Raw genomic sequence first — 23,566 nt, forward strand, 5'->3', positions numbered from 1 at the left:
TATTAAATGTAGAGTAAATGAAATGTTACTAAAGTATATATAAACTAATTTGTACATTTTTGTTTTGAGTATAGTCATTTTTAGTCTTTCCCCATTAATGGAGTACATATATTTATTGTTGAGTTTCTTACGTGACAGATCATGAAACATATATATTTTCTCATATTGAATATATAGTAAAGAGCCCCAAATATAAAGGTGTAAAACGTATTAAAGAAATCTAAATTCAGCTTTATGGATATAAATCTGGAAATGCTTCCAACAATATTCTGCACGAGGAAAGAGGGCGTATGTTGGAACTTAGAACAATTACTATCCCTCTGAACATCTCATCAACACTGCAATGCACTCGTATTAATACGCTGTAATGAAAGGGTGTTGTGACCCTAGTCTGCTAAATATAGTTGATGCTTGCAAGGCTCAGCAGGCCCTTCCCAACCCGCAACTTGGCCGACTGTGCAACAAGTTCAAGTTCAAGTATTTGTATAGCGCACTACTCACCCAGAGGGTCTCAAGGCGCTTGGGGAGGGGTACATTATTTATCGAAAAGCCAGGTTTTTTTTTTTTTTTTTTTAAAACCTTTATTGTGCAGTTTCAGAAAACAAATACGGGCCTACAACCAGCCGGCCGGCCTCGACACTTCGCAAGCATTGTAGCAAACTATACGTCAACTCGATAGCACGTCAGCACAGAAAAGCGTACAACATGTATTACACTAAATGCCACGAGCACCGAGTGTCAGGAGAAGTTAAGGTTAATTTTCAAATGATTTTTTATATAAGGAGATACAGAAGCTAGAACGGATCAGTGTGCAGAACATCCATTGAAGTAATAAGCGGGCAACGTCTTTCAATAAAATCCAACAAACGATAAGCATAGCCAATATGGCGGCACAGAGCTAGCACAACAGGATGTTAAAACACAGCGGATGGTGCACGCCAGCCGCTACCCTCCTAACACCAGACCAACCCACTGACCCAGGAAAAAGCAAAAAGGAAAGGAAACACGAAAGGAGAAAAATAAGGCCCATAGAAACAAAAAGGAACCAAAGAAGACCCCCCACCCTACACGCATGCAGAGGCTATGGCCCACCCCCCCCTAGCAGCGCGTCTGTCGCCCCAAAAAGAGAACCCGAAATGTAGGGACAAGTAAAGAGGGAAAAGAGAAAGAGTTCCATAGAGAAAGGAGGAAAGGGAAGATAATGTTACACCGGCAATACGTGCACCACCGAAAAGAAGGAGAATTGGAGATTTAAATTTATAATACATAGAACACAATAAAATAATAAACATTGAAAAGGGTCTGAGCTCAAACAATCCGTTCAGATTCGTTCATGGGCGACGTCCTGCAAACAAAGGCAAGCAAATATACAGAACCAAGATGGCGGTACCAGGATATCGAAGAAGGAGCAATAATCACAGGGGATGATACGTGCTGGACGCCACCCACCCCACCACAGTCCAGTGACCCAGAGAAAAGGGGAAAGGAAAAAGAAACAAAGACAGGAGAAAAATAAGGCCCATAGAAACTAAAACTGACAAAGAAAAATCCCCCCCACCCTACACGCATGCAGAGGCTACGGCCTACCCCCCCTAGCAGTGTGTCTGTCGCCCAATAAAGAGTACCCGAAATGAAGAAGAGAAGAAAAGAAAGAAAAAAAGTACACAGTTGTATCCGGAGGAGGGCCAGATGTGAGTGCCCAAAGGACGGAGGAATTATATGTCTACGGCCACCTCGCCCTCGACCCCAGGCGAGAAAAAACAGACCCAACGCCTGGCTCTCCCGTCTACCCACCACAGTCCCGGCAAATCAGACCATTAGAAGCAAACAAGAAAGAAGGATCGCCTTCACCCCTGTCCCTTTCGGTCCAGTGCGCCAAGCAGGTGTAGGGACAAAACAGCCGTCCGGTGCAGTGCTAACAGCCACAGGAACCACCACGGGACAAGGCGCCTGCCTCCAGCGTCCGACCAGTCCAGTGCCGTGGAGTCCCAAACTGTATCGAGAGAAACAGCGCAGTGCAGCGTGTCTCTCACGACAACCCAGCTAGACGGTGGCGACATGGATTCACCACAGTAGACAGTGCCGCCAGCGGTGCCCACGGAAAGTCCAGAACATGGCTCCCAGCGGCATTTATCAAGTCGGTGCGGTAATTCAGGAGCTCCCACACTGTCCGCACTTAACTCCGGCAAAGTCGAGGCGGTCACTAGGTCCAGTTCTACTAACACTCCCGTGCATAGCCGTCCAGTCGGTTCACCACGACCGAGCTCAGGGTGTGGCGAAGCGCCCCGCAGGTGGACGCAGGCTCGATCGACGGGGGGCAGGGCGAGCCCACCGGCATCCAGTCGACCCCCCAGGTCCCGAGCTATGGACCGCACATCTGCTTGCAAGGCGATCAGGGCGTCGAGAATGTCCCCTAGGCTCAGGGGCAGGGCAGGAGAAAGGGACGGCATAGTGTCATGTCCGTGGGGCTCACAATCATGAGGCAGTTCTTGGGCCCCGCTGCCAACACCATTTTCCAGCTGCACGGAAAGCCTGCGGCGTCTCGACCTGCACACCCGGATCTCAGGGACAAGGGCTGCACTTTCCATAATGGCGATATCCCGGCTGTGGTATAAGGGCAGCAGACAGCAGTATTCTCAGGGTCCGGCCGTGTCTTCAACAGCAAGATCAGGAGCGCCCGGCTCAAGATGGCCCCCGGGAAGTCGTCGGAAGGCGAAGGCTAACAGTAATTTCCAAGCGAGGGATACAAAGTATCGCTGGTCGCCGCGATCCCAGTGCAACGTGGAGAGGGAAACGGATGCAACAATGTTGCGGAGGACTCGTTGTAGCAACCATTCACCGCCGGTAAACTCCGATCCGCCGTCTACGGCCACTGCTCCACTCCGCCGGGGCCAGCCTTCCACGAAGACAAAGACCTGGTCGCCATCAGGGTACGCCGGGAGGCAAACTGGGACGTTCCTTCGCTTCTGCCGAGTGGAGAGCGACGGGGAGCACACCGTCGGGTACAGCGTCGCCTCCCAATTCCCAATCCGCCGAAAGGGTGCAGTGTAAATTCCAGGATAGTTAGCGGCTCGGACAAGAAGGAAACGGACGAGCGGAGCCGAGGGTTCAGGCGGCCATCTTGGTCGCCGGCTAGGCTCCTCGAAAAGCCAGGTTTTAAGTTCTTTTCTGAAGGAGATGTGGTTCTGTGTAAGTGCATTGAAGTGAAATCACCCAGAAGAGTCAACGTGTATTGCATAGTAACATCTATTCTAGCTCCTGGCAATATTAAAATGTATTTACAATGTTGGCATAGGATTGACAGGCGACAAGCATATGCCACTAAAAGGTAAGAGGACTGCATAGTTTTAGCACAGGGCCCCGCGACCAATACCCCCTTGTAGATAAGGCCAAGGGATTTGTTCCAGTCTTCAAGCAATCATAATTAGGAAGATACTCACGTGCAGGGAGAGCACTCTAGATGTTCGTGGAATTGGTAGTGCACTGTGGTGCCTACCAAGGGGTTATGTTTGGAAAAGCATTTATTATAACACTATTTTGTTTTAATGATTTGTCATAAGGATCAGAAATATCTGCCAGAAGGTAAATAAACCCTACACACAATATGCTGTCATTGGTGCATTTCATTCCATGTGTACATTTCGGCCCACATGTTCCTTTAAAGTCCACATCCCAATTGGCTCTTTTAGATCTAGATTAAATCTGTTTACAGTAGAGAACAAATGCGTAAAAGAAAGGCCGCTGGGCCCATAAAACTTTAGAGCGTTTCTTTTTACACCTCGCTGAACAATGGCACGATTTCCTCGAGAGGGAAACAAACGTTGGTGTGTGTGTGGTTGTGGTACGGGGAGACACTACGGAGAGTTTAAAGGTCACACGGTACCTTCACACCACAGACGTTTCAACTCTACAGAACCACGCAAAAACGAATCCTGACAATTCATTTAAAACAAGCACTGGCGTTGCCAATAGGTTTCGCATTAGGAAAGATAGAGCTATTGGTTTTGTAAATGACATTTTATATTTATATATTGTTATTGACAATGCCAATAACGATATATAAATATAAAATGTCATTTACAAAACCAATAGCTCCAACTTTCAAAATGCGAAACCTATTGGCAACGCCAGTGCTTGTATCCCACATACCTTTGCATTCTGGGACTTTTACATCTATACATGTAACATGAACGCAACATATTACATAAAAGCCAGGGTTGATTGAAGAAGTCACACCTGGCATGGGGACGCTCGCGGGATCCTGTGTCTCTGTGTACTGGTTCATCCACGCCAGGAATCTGTAATTGAGCTTATGGTCGATACGATGGGTACCACTGAGTTTTTGTAACAATAAGCTGCTGATATTTAGCGCAAAAATGCACCAAAGCACTATACAAATGCACGTGTTGTTAACAAGCATAATACAATTATACCAACATTGGCTCTGTTTAAATGCCAGGTGCGTAGTAAAAATATAAAGCAACCAACCTACAGAGCACTGACGCATTAAACACAGTGAGATATGACGAACTTCACGCTGACAATGCACTGACTTTCTAACTGACGGCAAAAGAGAGGCGGTGCTGACGTCAAACCCCTCACCTTGATGTCGTTGCTAAGCTCTTGTCTGCTGCTGTGCATTGCCCGGTATGACACTTCTTCAGCCACACGGCTCTGCAATTGATCAGCGTAAATGGGATCAAACTTGATGCATAACTCCTGCTCTGCACCAATGTCCAGGACAGCAAATAAAATGATAATTTTTTTTATATTTCATTTTTTATGTTTGTCTCTGCTGGCAGGGGTGGGGAGTGAGGAGCAACTGTTGAACCCATGACAACCACAGCACTACATGGCACTCCACAAGCTGCATTGGCATCCCTCTACCCACCCCATGCCAGGCCTGTTCAGCTCTCATGACATCTCAGGGATTGGAGGGTTGAATGGATTTTTTTGCCTAGATCTAAAGGTCCCAGATCTCCAGGTATCTAAAATCAAGCCTTTCAAATAGCGAATTGGTTTCAAAAGACTTAATTTTTGGCCCTGCAGAGCAATTCCCTGCAGGACACAGCAAGCTATTACTGAACACGGGCACCCTTTGTAATGTATTGTACCACTTAAAGGCGCTGAACAACATTAGCATATTGATTTGCATGCTACACCGTTCACTGCTTGGTTGGGGAAATGTAAGGGGGGACCCAGGGAGAGCCAGGCGCGAGCTGGTCTTTCCCTGGGTGCGTTCGCGCGAGAATCAGGGAAGCAGGTGGGGTTGATTAGGGGGCTAGATAAGGGGAAGTCAGGTGGCGGTTGGGAACTGCGTAGCGGGAGGCAAGGGAAGGGAGGTTTTGTTTTGCTTGCGGCGCGCGGATTTACCTTGGAAGTTGGGTCCATGGAGGAAGCGGCGGAGGTGCGGAGGGCCGTGCAGACTCTCTGTGAGGCCGGGAGAGAGGACCTGCTGCGGCCTGGTGTGCCGGCGAAGGCGTGAGTCGGGCTGTCCCGCCCCCCTCGCAAGGCTGCGGAGGGTGTGTCCAGGGCGGTGTCGGCATGCATGTCCCCAGGCTCAGCGGAGGAGGAAGACGGCGAGGCGGCCATGCCGGCGGCCGTGTCCATGCCGGTCCCGCTTCCCGCAGCTGTGGAGCCCCCGCCGAGTGTCCCGGACGCCCTCCAGCAGGTATGTGTTTTACCGTTACTGAGTGCTGGTTTGCGCGGGGCGCCCGGGGGGAGGCGGGGGCGCTCTGTGGGCCGGCAGGCTCAGCGTGCAAGCGGTCTTGCTTCCGGGAAGTCTGGGAAGCCCCAGACGGGTCCCAAAGCGAAGCGGGCGGAGCCTGGACTTAAAGGGGCATGTTCGGCCTCCTTTCCCTGCTGCTGTGTATACGGACACCTCACCTTCAGTGTCTGTCTTGCCGGATGGGGTTTCCCCTTACCTATGGGTCAATGGGCAGTGTTATCTCCTCTCCCCTGCCACACCGGTGCCTGGCCCAGCCCCCTCCCTCATTCATGGTGCCTCGCTCCAGGGATGTGCCGACTTTGGGCCCCCCACTGCTGCGCTGCCTGTGTTTTCCCCCACTGGGGGTCCTACCCCGGCCACTGGTTTGGACACCGCAGGTGCTGTGCCCCACACTCCGCCCCCCCCGGCCACCAGGTCCATGGCCCCTGGTGCGGCTGGCCCTCACACTGCAAAACAACAGTTCCCTTTTCTTAAATGTTATAGGGGTATAGGCCCCTCTCAAAACTTTTTACCACCCATATCAAGGATGAACCGTATGTTATAACCAGAGTTGCATCAAGATTGACAAATTTACAAAATCCGAACAGTTTTGTGTAAAACAATTTTTTTAAAACAAAAAAGTTTTTCCTTATCTATGTCCCCTCAGACCTAAACGATGAGTATATTCATAGTTTTTTACACACCACTACACTAATGGCAATATGCATGTACACAGGAGAGTTTTGTTAAAAACAATTTCTTTATTTGATCATGATACTGACCATATAGATTTAAAAACAAAGTCTATCACATTTATTCAATCATCATAATTACAAGTTAAAAGATACAAAAACCATGAAAAAGTGTCGACGCGGCGTTTCGGTGATGTGGTTTTTCACCTTCTTCAGGACAAAGATTTTCAAATTTTAAAATCACTATAGAATTAAAAAATACAAAGTTTACAGTTACTTTCTGTTTATAATGCAAACAGGCATGTATTAAGAACATATTTAAACAACATTTTCCTACAAACATGGTACAGTATTCCCTGTGTCACTCTGTATCATTCACATATGATCTATTAGTTTCATTTGCATAAGCATATTAAAATCAACTATTTCTCAAACAAAGTTGTTAATTCTATAAAAACATTAATTCAATGGTCTGGGAGACACATACATTCTAAGGGGCAATCTCCTTACATCATGGACATATTACAATATCTTGAGTATTTGAAAATCTTGCAACCTGTTACGGTGTTACCTTGTGTGGTATCCCTCTACTGAACACCCGTTATTGCATAATTGAGTCCTATACAGGTTGTCTCTTAGAAACAGGAAAAAAACCCCATATTAATTGGGTTTTTATAGGCTGGAAGGAGTGCCGTGTCCACTGTTTATATCCGTGGACCCTGCATCTTCCCTGAAACTGTAGAGGGTTCTCTTATCCCCTAGAGCTGAATGTTATTATACCTACCTACTTGGTAGTTCAGTGAATCGCTTTTGTCAATGGGCGATATCCGTAATTCTTTAAAATAAATTCAGATTCTTCAATTAAAACATAAAGTGTCATGTACTTTTCTTTTTTAACCAAAGAGATAATTAATTGATCACTATTAATAGCTACCTTGTTGCTATATCTTTCAAGCGGGGTAGCGTCTATGTTTATTGTACCCCTTCGAATTCTTTACATCAGCAAGTCATGTTCTCTGTGTAGAGAAAGGATATTTTTTATAGGCATTATTGTTTTATGAAATCCTTTTGTTTTAGTTTGTTTGCGGTTCTTTAAACAAACAGTTTAAGTGAGACTCCCAACGTTTTATTAGGTTTTGGGTTCCCCATCTAAAAAGAATTCCTTTCACAATCTATTCCTCCCTGGCTTCTCTAGATTACCTTTGCAGATACTAAGTTTTACTCGTGGCGGGTTTTATTTACCTGGATCACTCATTTACGATCCTGGAATAGACGATCGTTATAGTTTCCTGCCCAGCCGTTTTGTTGTGAAATACTCTGAAAAATACATTAGTATATTGTGAGGATATATGGTGACTCTGCAGATTTCTTTAAATCTGTAGGAGAAACACCCTTCAAGACTGTTTTGCTATCTTACCGTGTATGTATTTGTTTCTCTTGTCTCTATGCTCGCGCTGTTTATTTGAAGGGCGGCTTTTTCTTTAGACTCTGAACGCTCTCGAGCTGTTATTACCAGGAGTTTAAAAAAGAAAAGAGGAGCAAGATTTTAGTTTCAACTCTAAGTTGCTTAAGGCAGCAGAGTTTAAGGAACAAGCCATCTCCTTTTCAAAGCAATTTGTTAGGGGTTCCGTACTTACTTTAACGAGCGGTTTTACTTGCGTCTCGGGTGGGCACCTGCAACGACCGTCCTTTCGCGCTGGAATAGCTCGGTTCTAATTTTGACTGCTTATATCCCTTTGTTAATTACTCAATTGAGTACAGGTGAAGTGGTTCATCTGTGTGTTTTTTGCGGTTACGTTTATGTGGACCACAACCGCGGCGGCCATCTTTGAGTTACTGCATGTTCATTGAAGCAGTGATCGGATTTGCCCTTACGGTGTTTGTGTTGGCTGCCTTTATTTATTGTTCTAGGAATACTCTTCCTCCATATATTGCAATCATTTTAATATCCATTTATTACTGGGTTAGGTTGTTTTACACTCGATCGCCTCACATTTGTTTTTGGCCGATCGAACCCCGATCACGTGACATGAACCCATGTCTTCATATTGCTAGTTATACAGGCAGACATCTTGTAGAGTGTTTTTACTTTCAATGTTTCCATGTGCGCGCATTATTCTTTTAGTGTTCTGTTTATTTCTCTGGAAATACATTGATTTTCTGCTCGATTTCAACTACTTTTATCTAATATGGGCAGCAATGTTCTAAGTGTTGATTCCATTTAGGGCCTCATTTATTTTTGGGCTGCAATTTTAAGAATGTGGAACCCGTTTGGGGATACAAATCTGTATCAGTCCAGATATTGTTTGTTTAACTTCGTTGGTATTTTACAGGACCATCAATTTTTATCATTATGACTGTTCAATTTTCAAAGAATTTGAAGGTTTAAAAGCTGTGTAAGGAAAGGAAAAAAAAAATTTTCAACCTCCTCATTATTACTGAATTATAAGACGGTTCCACTGTTGGAATAGGCGTTTAAATTATTCTGTCCCATTCCTCCCTACTGTTTAGTCCATTTCGGAATGTGTTGAATTTGGACATGTAATACTGCTCTCTCTTTTTTCTTTTACTGTCCACATCTCCACCCCTGTTATTCAGTTTAACAACTTCAACAATCCACCATTTTAGGTCTTCGACAGTGTGTTTAGATTGTTCCCAGTGTTCTACTAGCGGTGCATTGACTCGTTTTGTTCTAATTGAAGATTTGTGCTCATTTAACCTGAGTCTCATTTCCCTCGCGGTCTCTCCTATATACGCCTTTTGGCAAGGGCATTGTATCATGTAGACCACGTTTGGGGTTCTACAATTTACTAGATCTTTTTGGTAATGGGTGATTCCATTATAGTCTATTTTGGGACCTTTGATTATTAAGCTGCAATTTTTACAGGCACCGCAGGGGAAGTTGCCAGCCGGCACTTTTCCGTCAATGGTCTCAATCCTGTTTCTTTTCATCTCGACAGGATATGTATGTACTAAACAATTTTTGATTGTTCTATTTCGTCGATATGCAAATATCGGTTTTGGAATGGGTGTGGATCCTGTGTTTTGGAGTAGGTTCCAATTCCTATTTATGAGGTTCTTCACCTTGTTGCTGATGTTTGAGAAATTGGTCACACAGACCAGTTTCTGATCATTAATTACAGGTTGGGATTTGGGTTGAAATAAACTTTCCCTGTTAAAGTATTTTGCTCTTTTGTAAGCATTTTTAATCATCTTTTTCGGATATCCCCTTTCTAGGAACTTGTACGTTAGGATTTGAGCATGTTTTTCAAATTCCTCTCTATCGGTACAGTTTCTTCTTACCCTTAGGAATTGTCCGAAGGGTATGTTATTTTTTTGGGTTGCAGGGTGGTGGCTTTCAAAGTGCAACATGGTGTTGCGATCGGTAGGTTTGCTGAAGAGTTCTACTCTCAGGGTTCCGTCTACGGGTTTTATTCTAATGTCTAAAAAGTCACAGCTCTGGTTGCTGTAGGTGGATGTAAATTTCAGGTTTTTATCTCCTAAATTGATCCATTGGATGAACTCTTTTAGTTCATTTTCACCCCCGGACCATACACACAACACGTCGTCAATGAAACGAACACACATCTTTATGTTCTCAAAAAATGGGGCCATCTCATTGAAGATGTGTGTGTCTTCAAAGGCTGCTACGTAAAGACAAGCAAGGCTTGGCGCACATGTAGCGCCCATACTTGTGCCTTTTGTTTGCTTAAAAAACTCATCTTTGAAAAGGAAGATGTTGTTAGTTAATACTATCTCAATGCAGTCCACTATAAATTGGGCATGTTCAGATAACTCATCATCTGTCCCTTTTAAAAGCCTCTCTATCATGAGTTTTGTATCATTTTGAGGTATGTTCGTGTATAGTGCCTCTATGTCTAGAGTCACTAGCCACTCACTATCCACATTAAAGGGTTTGTTCTCAATCTTTGCGATCGTATCTGTAGTGTCCTTAATGTAGGCTTTTTGTTGGGTTACCAATGGTTGAATACATTTATCTGCATATTGGCTCAATGGTTCTGTTAAAGAGTTTAAACTCGAAACTATAGGTCGCATGGGTGGGTCTTTAATATCTTTGTGAACGTTTGGGAGACCGTAAATAGCTGGTATAACTGGTTTGTCATTTTTTAGGAAATTAAATTCTTCCTGATTAATTACTCCATCCTCCAGTGCAAAGTTAAGTCTCTCTCTGATTTTATCTTTTAAATCCGACCACTCTTGTCGGCTGGAGGGGGCATAGTGGAGAGTGTTTCTTAGCATCTTCTGCATTTTACACTCATACTTATTGGTGTCCATTATGACAATGCTGCCCCCCTTGTCACCAGGTTTTATTGTGATTTCTTTGCATCCTTTCAGGGTTTCTAGAGCATCTTTCTCTTTTTTAGTAAGATTATATTTTATCCATGATTTTTGTTTGAGTAGGTCTTCTAATCCCTTCTCAACAACCTTTTCAAAGATATCTATCTCTTTGCTTACCATGGTACCGGTGGGCATCCAATTGGATTTTGGTCTAAGGCCTGATTTGTTGTCATTAACAGTTCTTTCTTTTCCCTCAAAAAATTTATTTAGTTTTATCTTCCTGAAAAAACTTTTTATGTCACGTTCTAGATTAAATTTGTCCACAGGCTCTGAGATTGCATATCCCAGTCCTTTCTCTAAAAGTTTAATTTCCTCAATGTCTAGCTTTCTACTGGAAAGATTTATAACGGCAGCTTTGGGATTTAGTCCCAATTCTTTTGGCTGCGTGTTCTCATGTAGGGACGTGCTTGGCCTTGGTTCTGGGGATAAAAGGTCCTTCCTCGTGCCCTCCCTCTTGGATTTTGATTTGCGTTGGATTTCCGCCTGTCTAAAAAAGGCAGGCTATCCTTGTTGGCTTTACTGCTGTTTCCCCCGTCTCTGGGGCCTGAGGTGTCTTGATTTATTTCAGCCTCAGATTCAGTGCTTGTGTAGGAGCTTTCAGAGAAAGTCACTCTTTTCCTTGAACCATTTCGTCTATTTGGTTGCCAATTCTGTTTATATTGAAACTCCTCTTGCTGTTTTTCATAGTACTCTTTCTGGAGATAAGGGTAGGTTAATTCGGGTCTGTAACTATCAACGTCCTTTCTAAATTTATTACTCTTTTTGTTTGTGAGGAAATCCCTGTAGCCATCTAGGTCACCCTGTATTTCCTCTAACTTACTCTTCGCGTCTTCCAGTGAAGTGTTGTCTTTTAATTTTTTCTCCATGTCATCTATTTCTTCTTTTTCTATGATTAATGTAGCATGGGCTGTTTCAATAATTAATAATAGCCAATCTCTACTACATCTATTTGCAATAAAGGTCCATGTTTCAATGAATTTTTGGTTTTTAGTAAATAGACTGGGTTCATTCTTTATTTGTAGACCCTTGGGAATAATTCCCTTTTTGCAATACTCGATCAGGAAATCTGCATGCAGCTCTGTTCGTATTAACTTCTTTTTAGAATTCCATAATTCTTTCCATTTTTCTTCTTCGCTATCTGGTATGATAACAGTATTGGTTGTTTTATTTTGGCCATTTACTAGTTTATTAAACTGCTCTTCGGAAAAACTAAAGACCTTGAATTGATCCATTAATTAATTTGGATCTTTGCACTGTTATCAGTGCGCCTCTGTGTTAAATTTTTAGAGGTTCCAATTGACACTCCTCAGTTAACAAACTGTGCTCGTACAATTGTAAAAATATAAAGGAGAAACCCTTTCAGAGAAAAGGGATAGGGTTATTAGGCACTCTAAGAAAAACAACAGTTCCCTTTTCTTAAATGTTATAGGGGTATAGGCCCCTCTCAAAACTTTTTACCACCCATATCAAGGATGAACCGTATGTTATAACCAGAGTTGCATCAAGATTGACAAATTTACAAAATCCGAACAGTTTTGTGTAAAACAATTTTTTTAAAACAAAAAAGTTTTTCCTTATCTATGTCCCCTCAGACCTAAACGATGAGTATATTCATAGTTTTTCACACACCACTACACTAATGGCAATATGCATGTACACAGGAGAGTTTTGTTAAAAACAATTTCTTTATTTGATCATGATACTGACCATATAGATTTAAAAACAAAGTCTATCACATTTATTCAATCATCATAATTACAAGTTAAAAGATACAAAAACCATGAAAAAGTGTCGACGCGGCGTTTCGGTGATGTGGTTTTTCACCTTCTTCAGGACAAAGATTTTCAAATTTTAAAATCACTATAGAATTAAAAAATACAAAGTTTACAGTTACTTTCTGTTTATAATGCAAACAGGCATGTATTAAGAACATATTTAAACAACATTTTCCTACAAACATGGTACAGTATTCCCTGTGTCACTCTGTATCATTCACATATGATCCATTAGTTTCATTTGCATAAGCATATTAAAATCAACTATTTCTCAAACAAAGTTGTTAATTCTATAAAAACATTAATTCAATGGTCTGGGAGACACATACATTCTAAGGGGCAATCTCCTTACATCATGGACATATTACAATATCTTGAGTATTTGAAAATCTTGCAACCTGTTACGGTGTTACCTTGTGTGGTATCCCTCTACTGAACACCCATTATTGCATAATTGACACCTATACAGGTTGTCTCTTAGAAACAGGAAAAACCCCCCATATTAATTGGGTTTTTATAGGCTGGAAGGAGTGCCGTGTCCACTGTTTATATCCGTGGACCCTGCATCTTCCCTGAAACTGTAGAGGGTTCTCTTATCCCCTAGAGCTGAATGTTATTATACCTACCTACTTGGTAGTTCAGTGAATCGCTTTTGTCAATGGGCGATATCCGTAATTCTTTAAAATAAATTCTGATTCTGCAATTAAAACATAAAGTGTCATGTACTTTTCTTTTTTAACCAAAGAGATAATTAATTGATCACTATTAATAGCTACCTTGTTGCTATATCTTTCAAGCGGGGTAGCGTCTATGTTTATTGTACCCCTTCGAATTCTTTACATCAGCAAGTCATGTTCTCTGTGTAGAGAAAGGATATTTTTTATAGGCATTATTGTTTTATGAAATCCTTTTGTTTTAGTTCGTTTGCGGTTCTTTAAACAAACAGTTTAAGTGAGACTCCCAACGTTTTATTAGGTTTTGGGTTCCCCATCTAAAAAGAATTCCTTTCACAATCTATTCCTCCCTGGCTTCTCTAGATTACCTTTGCAGATACTAAGTTTTACTCGTGGCGGGTTTTATTTACCTGGATCACTCATTTACGATCCTGGAATAGACGATCGTTATAGTTTCCTGCCCAGCCGTTTTGTTGTGAAATACTCTGAAAAATACATTAGTATATTGTGAGGATATATGGTGACTCTGCAGATTTCTTTAAATCTGTAGGAGAAACACCCTTCAAGACTGTTTTGCTATCTTACCGTGTATGTATTTGTTTCTCTTGTCTCTATGCTCGCGCTGTTTATTTGAAGGGCGGCTTTTTCTTTAGACTCTGAACGCTCTCGAGCTGTTATTACCAGGAGTTTAAAAAAGAAAAGAGGAGCAAGATTTTAGTTTCAACTCTAAGTTGCTTAAGGCAGCAGAGTTTAAGGAACAAGCCATCTCCTTTTCAAAGCAATTTGTTAGGGGTTCCGTACTTACTTTAACGAGCGGTTTTACTTGCGTCTCGGGTGGGCACCTGCAACGACCGTCCTTTCGCGCTGGAATAGCTCGGTTCTAATTTTGACTGCTTATATCCCTTTGTTAATTACTCAATTGAGTACAGGTGAAGTGGTTCATCTGTGTGTTTTTTGCGGTTACGTTTATGTGGACCACAACCGCGGCGGCCATCTTTGAGTTACTGCATGTTCATTGAAGCAGTGATCGGATTTGCCCTTACGGTGTTTGTGTTGGCTGCCTTTATTTATTGTTCTAGGAATACTCTTCCTCCATATATTGCAATCATTTTAATATCCATTTATTACTGGGTTAGGTTGTTTTACACTCGATCGCCTCACATTTGTTTTTGGCCGATCGAACCCCGATCACGTGACATGAACCCATGTCTTCATATTGCTAGTTATACAGGCAGACATCTTGTAGAGTGTTTTTACTTTCAATGTTTCCATGTGCGCGCATTATTCTTTTAGTGTTCTGTTTATTTCTCTGGAAATACATTGATTTTCTGCTCGATTTCAACTACTTTTATCTAATATGGGCAGCAATGTTCTAAGTGTTGATTCCATTTAGGGCCTCATTTATTTTTGGGCTGCAATTTTAAGAATGTGGAACCCGTTTGGGGATACAAATCTGTATCAGTCCAGATATTGTTTGTTTAACTTCGTTGGTATTTTACAGGACCATCAATTTTTATCATTATGACTGTTCAATTTTCAAAGAATTTGAAGGTTTAAAAGCTGTGTAAGGAAAGGAAAAAAAAATTTTTCAACCTCCTCATTATTACTGAATTATAAGACGGTTCCACTGTTGGAATAGGCGTTTAAATTATTCTGTCCCATTCCTCCCTACTGTTTAGTCCATTTCGGAATGTGTTGAATTTGGACATGTAATACTGCTCTCTCTTTTTTCTTTTACTGTCCACATCTCCACCCCTGTTATTCAGTTTAACAACTTCAACAATCCACCATTTTAGGTCTTCGACAGTGTGTTTAGATTGTTCCCAGTGTTCTACTAGCGGTGCATTGACTTGTTTTGTTCTAATTGAAGATTTGTGCTCATTTAACCTGAGTCTCATTTCCCTCGCGGTCTCTCCTATATACGCCTTTTGGCAAGGGCATTGTATCATGTAGACCACGTTTGGGGTTCTACAATTTACTAGATCTTTTTGGTAATGGGTGATTCCATTATAGTCTATTTTGGGACCTTTGATTATTAAGCTGCAATTTTTACAGGCACCGCAGGGGAAGTTGCCAGCCGGCACTTTTCCGTCAATGGTCTCAATCCTGTTTCTTTTCATCTCGACAGGATATGTATGTACTAAACAATTTTTGATTGTTCTATTTCGTCGATATGCAAATATCGGTTTTGGAATGGGTGTGGATCCTGTGTTTTGGAGTAGGTTCCAATTCCTATTTATTAGGTTCTTCACCTTGTTGCTGATGTTTGAGAAATTGGTCACACAGACCAGTTTCTGATCATTAATTACAGGTTGGGATTTGGGTTGAAATAAACTTTCCCTGTTAAAGTATTTTGCTCTTTTGTAAGCATTTTTAATCATCTTTTTCGGATATCCCCTTTCTAGGAACTTGTTCGTTAGGATTTGAGCATGTTTTTCAAATTCCTCTCTATCGGTACAGTTTCTTCTTACCCTTAGAAATTGTCCGAAGGGTATTGTGAGGGCCTGTGAGCTGGGCTAGGCCCGCGGCGCTGCAACGCTAGTGGAGCGCAATGAGGGGACACACACACTGTACTGCACTGGTGTGGACCGGAAGTGCCGAGCCACTTCGGTCCCTTTATTTAAAGCTTTCTGGCCACGCCTGGCCAGAAAGTGATACATTGTGCGGAGTGCTTCCGGGGCTCAACCTGAGACCCTCGGAGCACTAGAGCGCTACATCCCTTCCCAACTTAGATTTTCAAAATAAATTATAACAGTCAGTTCAACATGCAAAATCTGCCAGCCTGTGATTGGGTCGTGGATTGGATCTGAGATTATACTGCCACTTGCCTCTCGGAGGGATCTGGTCCTGAGGAGGTCCCGGTGATGGCAGGGATGGACGTTCTGCAGGGTCCGGGACCAGGCACGAGTTGTCATCTGTGGCTGCATTCTCTCTTTCTTCCCTCGTTACAGGTGTAACACCACTTGGGCTTGGTCCTTTCGGGGCAGGTATCGGCTTGAACCACGATACGTTGCGAGTCACTTCTTCTCCGTCTCGCCTGACAGTGACAGCTGTTCCGTGGGTTTCCTTAATGACCCAGGGCTCTGGTTCGAAAGGGGTCTTGAACTTCCCCCCGGGCCTTCTTGTCCGGATGAGCACTGTCTCTCCTGGGCTCAGGGTCTTTTCTTGGGCTCTTCTCTTGCGACTTGCTTTCTCGTTTGTCCTCCTTCTCCTTTCTTGGGTATTTGCTGGGGAGTATGGTGTGGGAGTCCAACCGTCAGCCATAGGTAGCAGATCTCTTCTGGGGCCGGTCAGCATCAGTGCCCATGGTGATTGCAAGGTGGTGCTGTGCGGCGTGCTGCGGTACTCCCTCAGGAATGCCTGCAGTGTTTCCTCCGGGTCACTTCCTTCTGCTGAGGCTATTCTTAGTATTTTGTTTATTGTCCTCATGAAGCGTTCTACCTCACCGTTGGCTTGTGGCCATTGCGGGGTGATTCGGTGATGCTTTATGCCAAGGTTGTCTAGGAACTCTTTGAACTCACTCCCCTGGAATGGGGGCCCATTGTCCGTTTTGATGACCATTGGGATGCCAAATAGGGCAAAGGTTTTGGTGAGGATGGGGCGAATGTTTGCGAAACTGGTTGACGCTGCTGTTTCCACGATGGGGTATTTAGTGTAGTTGTCTACCAGCACTACTGTGACTCTTCCGTCCGGGAAGCTGCCGAAGTCCATGCTTAGCCATGCCCACGGTGATGGGGCGTGTTCCTCTGTGATTATCGGTGCTGGCGCTTCGGGGCTGCTTGTGATTTGGCATGCTCGACACTCTCGTACGCAGGCATCAATGTTCTCCTCCATGTTTGGGAACCATATCTTCTCTCGCATCCTCGCCTTCATTCTGCGGGTGCCTTGATGACCCTCGTGTGCCAGGGTGGTTGCTCTCTCTTGCAGTGTTTTGGGAATGACCACGCGAGTCCCTCTCAGTAGGAGGCCATTGTCAGCACAGCTGAGGTCGTCGTGCACCTTCCAGTACTGCTGTAGGCGCGTTCTGTCTGCTTCGTTCCACCCGGTGGTGTCCTTCAGGAAGTTCGTCCACGTTCCTGATTGTATGGCCTCTTTCACCCTCCTGACTACTGCGTCGTTGTCATAGTGGGAGATGATGGTGTCGGCGGTCAATGCACAGGGGCACGCACCTCTTGCAAGCATGTTGATGAACTCCTCAGTCTGGACCTCAGGGTCTGTGTTGCTAGACTCTTCTGCGGGGGGGTGGCGCGACAGGAAGTCCGCCGGGTTTTTCGCCCCAGGCCGGTACACTAGGTCCATTTGGTATTGTTGAACCTGGATTGCCCAGCGTTCGATCCTTGGCGGGGGGTGTGGAGCCGTTCCACGGAACAACGGAATCAGCGGCTGGTGGTCTGTCACCATTCTGAAAGGGAGACCGGAGATGTAGAGATGAAAGTGGGCGCACGCCCATTTTACGGCCAGTGCCTCCCTCTCAATTTGCGAGTACCGGGACTCTGTGGCCGTCAGGGCTTTGCTTGCGAAGGCTAGCGGGGCCCACACCCCGGGTTCGGATTCTTGTGACAGGAGGGCTCCTAGGCCCACTGGGCTGGCGTCCACTAGTACTTCGGTAGGTCTTGCAGTGTCGAAGTACGCCATCGTTGTGCTGTCTAATAAGGCTTCTTTGACCCGATGGAATGCTTTGTCCTCCGTTGCCGTCCATTTCCACGGGCTGTCTTTCTTCGTTAGGTTTCTCAGAGGCTCTGCTATTGTGGCCAGATTGGGTATGAACCTGGCACAGTACTGCGCCATGCCCAGGAAACTTCTTACTTCGGAAGCAGTTGATGGTGCCGGAGCATTCTTGATTGCGTGTGATTTGCGGGGATCTACCCTTACTCCGTCTGAGTCGAATACGTATCCGAAGAACTCTATTGACTTCTTGAAGAACTGGCATTTGTCCTTGTGCAGGGTGACGCCGTACTGCGCGAGTCTTTGTAGCGTGGCTCTCAGTCTTCGGTGGTGCTCTTCGCTGGTCTTGGCGTGAATTAAGATATCGTCACTGACGTTCAGGACTCCATCGAGTCCTGTTAGGATCTCTTTTATTGTGTTTTGGAAGATTTCGGCTGCGGATGATATGCCAAAATTTAACCGCTTGTACCGTCTTAGCCCTAGGTGTGTCGAAAATGTTGTAATGTAGCGGCTCCCTTCCGCTAGCCTGAGCTGGTGATATCCTGCATTAAGGTCCAACTTAGAGAACCATTGGGCCCCATTTAGATCCGTGAGTATGTCATCCACTGTCGGGGTGAGGTGGCGCTCCCGTCTGATGGCTTTGTTTGGCATCCTCATGTCTATGCAGATGCAGATTTTGCCTGGCTGGCGCGGCTTCTCGGCTATCACCATTGGGGATACACACGGCGTCGGCCCGATACTTTCTCAATTACCCCTTGTTCTTCAAGTTGATTGAGTTCCTTTTCCACGGCTGCGCGTAAGTGGAATGGTATTCTTCTGTGTCTTAGGGCTGTTGGCTGGATTGCGGGGTCGATGTGCAGCTTGATTGGTGGTCGTCTGATTGTGCCAAGACCCTCAAATAGCGTGGGGAACATTTCCAGGATGTCTTCTGTTTGTAGCGCTTTGACTGCGTTTGCGAACGCAATGAGGCGGAGGTCTTCTGCCGTGTTGCTGCTTACAAGCAAGTCCGCTTCTTTGTCTATCACGTGGAACGTTGTTGTTACTTCGTTGTCTTCTGCTTTTACTTGGACCGTCATCTTCCCTCGCAGTGGGAGGGGTGTCTGGCTACCGTACGTCAGTATGCGTGCCTTTGAAGGCACTAACTTGGGTCTTGGGTTCAGTGCTTTATAGTGTTGGATTCCCATGACGTTTATGGTGGCTCCCGTGTCGATGACGCCACATGCTGGGGACCCGTCGATGTGTATTTGGCACTTGGGCTGTGGTCTCCGTCGCTTTTTCAGTTCGCTTACGAATGACACGTAGTAGCATTCATCTTCATCTTCTGAGGGAGAGTCATCAAACTGGGGCCGCCTCGGCGGTCCGTGTGGTTGAGACGACGTTGCGTCATCAAGCGATAGTTGTTTTACTGCTCCTGCAATTGGTCTTCTTCCTGACGCCCCTCTTCCTCGGGAGCCACCCCTGCACACGCTTGCGAAGTGGTTGGGTATTCCGCATTTTGAGCACGTCTTGCCACGTGCTGGGCAGCCATCTTGGTTGTGCTCATCTCGGCCACAGTATCCACACGACGCTCGGCGTGGCGTCCTGGTCGGCCATCTTCCTCTGCTTCCTCGGCTGGTGTTGCGAACTGCATCCACTCTTTCAGTTTTCACCACGGTTCCTGCTTCTGCCCGTGGGTTCAAAGCTGCTTCCATCGCTGTTGCGCGTGCATCTGACAGTTCGTGGGACCTGGCCAGGATCAATATTTCTTCAAGGGTTATACGTGGCTGTCGTAGAATAAGTGTCCTTAGGTGTTTGTTGCGGCAGCCTTGAATGAGTTGCGCGGTCACCTCCTTCTTTTCGTCGTCGTCCGTGCACGTGCTTATGAGATCCCTCAGCCGTGCGTGGAACGCATCCATGGACTCTCCTTCCCTTTGCCGGGATTGGCGAAATTTGAACCGCTCATAGTGGGGGTTCAGCTGGGGGTCGAAGTGGGCGTTCAACGCATTGACTGCAGCGTCATAGTCTTTGTCATCTCCTGTGTCAGGGAGATGTTTGAATAGCTTATATAGTTCTGTGCCCCCAAAGTGTAGCAGCAGGGACCTCTTCACTTCGTCATCTTTCTCCCTGGTGGCCGTGAAATAGTTGTTGAGTTGCCCTAGCCACACAGCCCATCTGGGGGCCGCTGTCCCGGGGTCTATCAGCTCGCTGAACGGCGGTAGCGCCTGGATTTGTGAGTGGGCTGACGGCGTCGGTGGTTGAGGGCCGAGGTTTACTGCTGGTGGTGCCACTTGCTGAGCTTGGCCGGCTCCCCCAGATGCTCCCCCAGGGTTGGTGGTCATCTTGACGTTGGCCGGTGACTGGGCGGTAGTCTTTTGGGTGCCTTTTTATTGTGCGTTTGGTTGTGTTTGCTCGTGCTTGTTTGCGTCTGTGTGGCCTGGTGGGCGCTTGGTGGCTGCTTGGCTTTGCTTGTGCTTGTTGGCGCTGGGTGGCGTGATCCGCCTTGTTGCCTTGGCCACTGCTTGATGGTGGCTGCTTGTGCTCGCTTGGGGTTTGCTGCGTCACCTCGTGGTGTGGTTGGCCTTGCCGGGCCTTCTCTATGTCCACGAGGCCTCGTGCTCGATTTGCCGGAAGCGCCCTCTCGGCTTCGCGCTCTTCTTGGGTTCTTTTCTCTGGTGACGGCGCCTCGCGTTCTGCGCATGCGCGCACCGCTGGGCCTGTCGCCGGGCTGCTTCTCTCGGCGCGTGTCTTCGTCTTGGGCCTCCCTGCCGTCGCTGCCGCCGGTGCCACACGCAGCTCCTTGCTCACGCTGCTTACCGGTGTGTGTAGCTTCTGGGATGTAGCATCTGCTTTCGGTGGCGGTGGCCGTCGTCGCTGACGTCCTTCTCCGGCGCTGCGGCTGGGCGATTGAGTCAGCTGGTGAGCAGGCAGGTGATAGTTGCTGGTGGGTGCTGCTTATCTTTTGTGGATCCCACCCTCGTCGCCAGTGTGAGGGCCTGTGAGCTGGGCTAGGCCCGCGGCGCTGCAACGCTAGTGGAGCGCAATGAGGGGACACACACACTGTACTGCACTGGTGTGGACCGGAAGTGCCGAGCCACTTCGGTCCCTTTATTTAAAGCTTTCTGGCCACGCCTGGCCAGAAAGTGATACATTGTGCGGAGTGCTTCCGGGGCTCAACCTGAGACCCTCGGAGCACTAGAGCGCTACAGGTATGTTATTTTTTTGGGTTGCAGGGTGGTGGCTTTCAAAGTGCAACATGGTGTTGCGATCGGTAGGTTTGCTGAAGAGTTCTACTCTCAGGGTTCCGTCTACGGGTTTTATTCTAATGTCTAAAAAGTCACAGCTCTGGTTGCTGTAGGTGGATGTAAATTTCAGGTTTTTATCTCCTAAATTGATCCAAAATAGACTATAATGGAATCACCCATTACCAAAAAGATCTAGTAAATTGTAGAACCCCAAACGTGGTCTACATGATACAATGCCCTTGCCAAAAGGCGTATATAGGAGAGACCGCGAGGGAAATGAGACTCAGGTTAAATGAGCACAAATCTTCAATTAGAACAAAACGAGTCAATGCACCGCTAGTAGAACACTGGGAACAATCTAAACACACTGTCGAAGACCTAAAATGGTGGATTGTTGAAGTTGTTAAACTGAATAACAGGGGTGGAGATGTGGACAGTAAAAGAAAAAAGAGAGAGCAGTATTACATGTCCAAATTCAACACATTCCGAAATGGACTAAACAGTAGGGAGGAATGGGACAGAATAATTTAAACGCCTATTCCAACAGTGGAACCGTCTTATAATTCAGTAATAATGAGGAGGTTGAAAAAATTTTTTTTCCTTTCCTTACACAGCTTTTAAACCTTCAAATTCTTTGAAAATTGAACAGTCATAATGATAAAAATTGATGGTCCTGTAAAATACCAACGAAGTTAAACAAACAATATCTGGACTGATACAGATTTGTATCCCCAAACGGGTTCCACATTCTTAAAATTGCAGCCCAAAAATAAATGAGGCCCTAAATGGAATCAACACTTAGAACATTGCTGCCCATATTAGATAAAAGTAGTTGAAATCGAGCAGAAAATCAATGTATTTCCAGAGAAATAAACAGAACACTAAAAGAATAATGCGCGCACATGGAAACATTGAAAGTAAAAACACTCTACAAGATGTCTGCCTGTATAACTAGCAATATGAAGACATGGGTTCATGTCACGTGATCGGGGTTCGATCGGCCAAAAACAAATGTGAGGCGATCGAGTGTAAAACAACCTAACCCAGTAATAAATGGATATTAAAATGATTGCAATATATGGAGGAAGAGTATTCCTAGAACAATAAATAAAGGCAGCCAACACAAACACCGTAAGGGCAAATCCGATCACTGCTTCAATGAACATGCAGTAACTCAAAGATGGCCGCCGCGGTTGTGGTCCACATAAACGTAACCGCAAAAAACACACAGATGAACCACTTCACCTGTACTCAATTGAGTAATTAACAAAGGGATATAAGCAGTCAAAATTAGAACTGAGCTATTGCAGCGCGAAAGGACGGGTGTTGCAGGTGCCCACCCGAGACGCAAGTAAAACCGCTCGTTAAAGTAAGTACGGAACCCCTAACAAATTGCTTTGAAAAGGAGATGGCTTGTTCCTTAAACTCTGCTGCCTTAAGCAACTTAGAGTTGAAACTAAAATCTTGCTCCTCTTTTCTTTTTTAAACTCCTGGTAATAACAGCTCGAGAGCGTTCAGAGTCTAAAGAAAAAGCCGCCCTTCAAATAAACAGCGCGAGCATAGAGACAAGAGAAACAAATACATACACGGTAAGATAGCAAAACAGTCTTGAAGGGTGTTTCTCCTACAGATTTAAAGAAATCTGCAGAGTCACCATATATCCTCACAATATACTAATGTATTTTTCAGAGTATTTCACAACAAAACGGCTGGGCAGGAAACTATAACGATCGTCTATTCCAGGATCGTAAATGAGTGATCCAGGTAAATAAAACCCGCCACGAGTAAAACTTAGTATCTGCAAAGGTAATCTAGAGAAGCCAGGGAGGAATAGATTGTGAAAGGAATTCTTTTTAGATGGGGAACCCAAAACCTAATAAAACGTTGGGAGTCTCACTTAAACTGTTTGTTTAAAGAACCGCAAACGAACTAAAACAAAAGGATTTCATAAAACAATAATGCCTATAAAAAATATCCTTTCTCTACACAGAGAACATGACTTGCTGATGTAAAGAATTCGAAGGGGTACAATAAACATAGACGCTACCCCGCTTGAAAGATATAGCAACAAGGTAGCTATTAATAGTGATCAATTAATTATCTCTTTGGTTAAAAAAGAAAAGTACATGACACTTTATGTTTTAATTGCAGAATCAGAATTTATTTTAAAGAATTACGGATATCGCCCATTGACAAAAGCGATTCACTGAACTACCAAGTAGGTAGGTATAATAACATTCAGCTCTAGGGGATAAGAGAACCCTCTACAGTTTCAGGGAAGATGCAGGGTCCACGGATATAAACAGTGGACACGGCACTCCTTCCAGCCTATAAAAACCCAATTAATATGGGGGTTTTTTCCTGTTTCTAAGAGACAACCTGTATAGGTGTCAATTATGCAATAATGGGTGTTCAGTAGAGGGATACCACACAAGGTAACACCGTAACAGGTTGCAAGATTTTCAAATACTCA

Source organism: Lissotriton vulgaris, chromosome 2_1, assembly GCF_964263255.1.
Source record: "Lissotriton vulgaris chromosome 2_1, aLisVul1.2, whole genome shotgun sequence".
Taxonomy (NCBI): Eukaryota; Metazoa; Chordata; class Amphibia; order Caudata; family Salamandridae; genus Lissotriton; species Lissotriton vulgaris.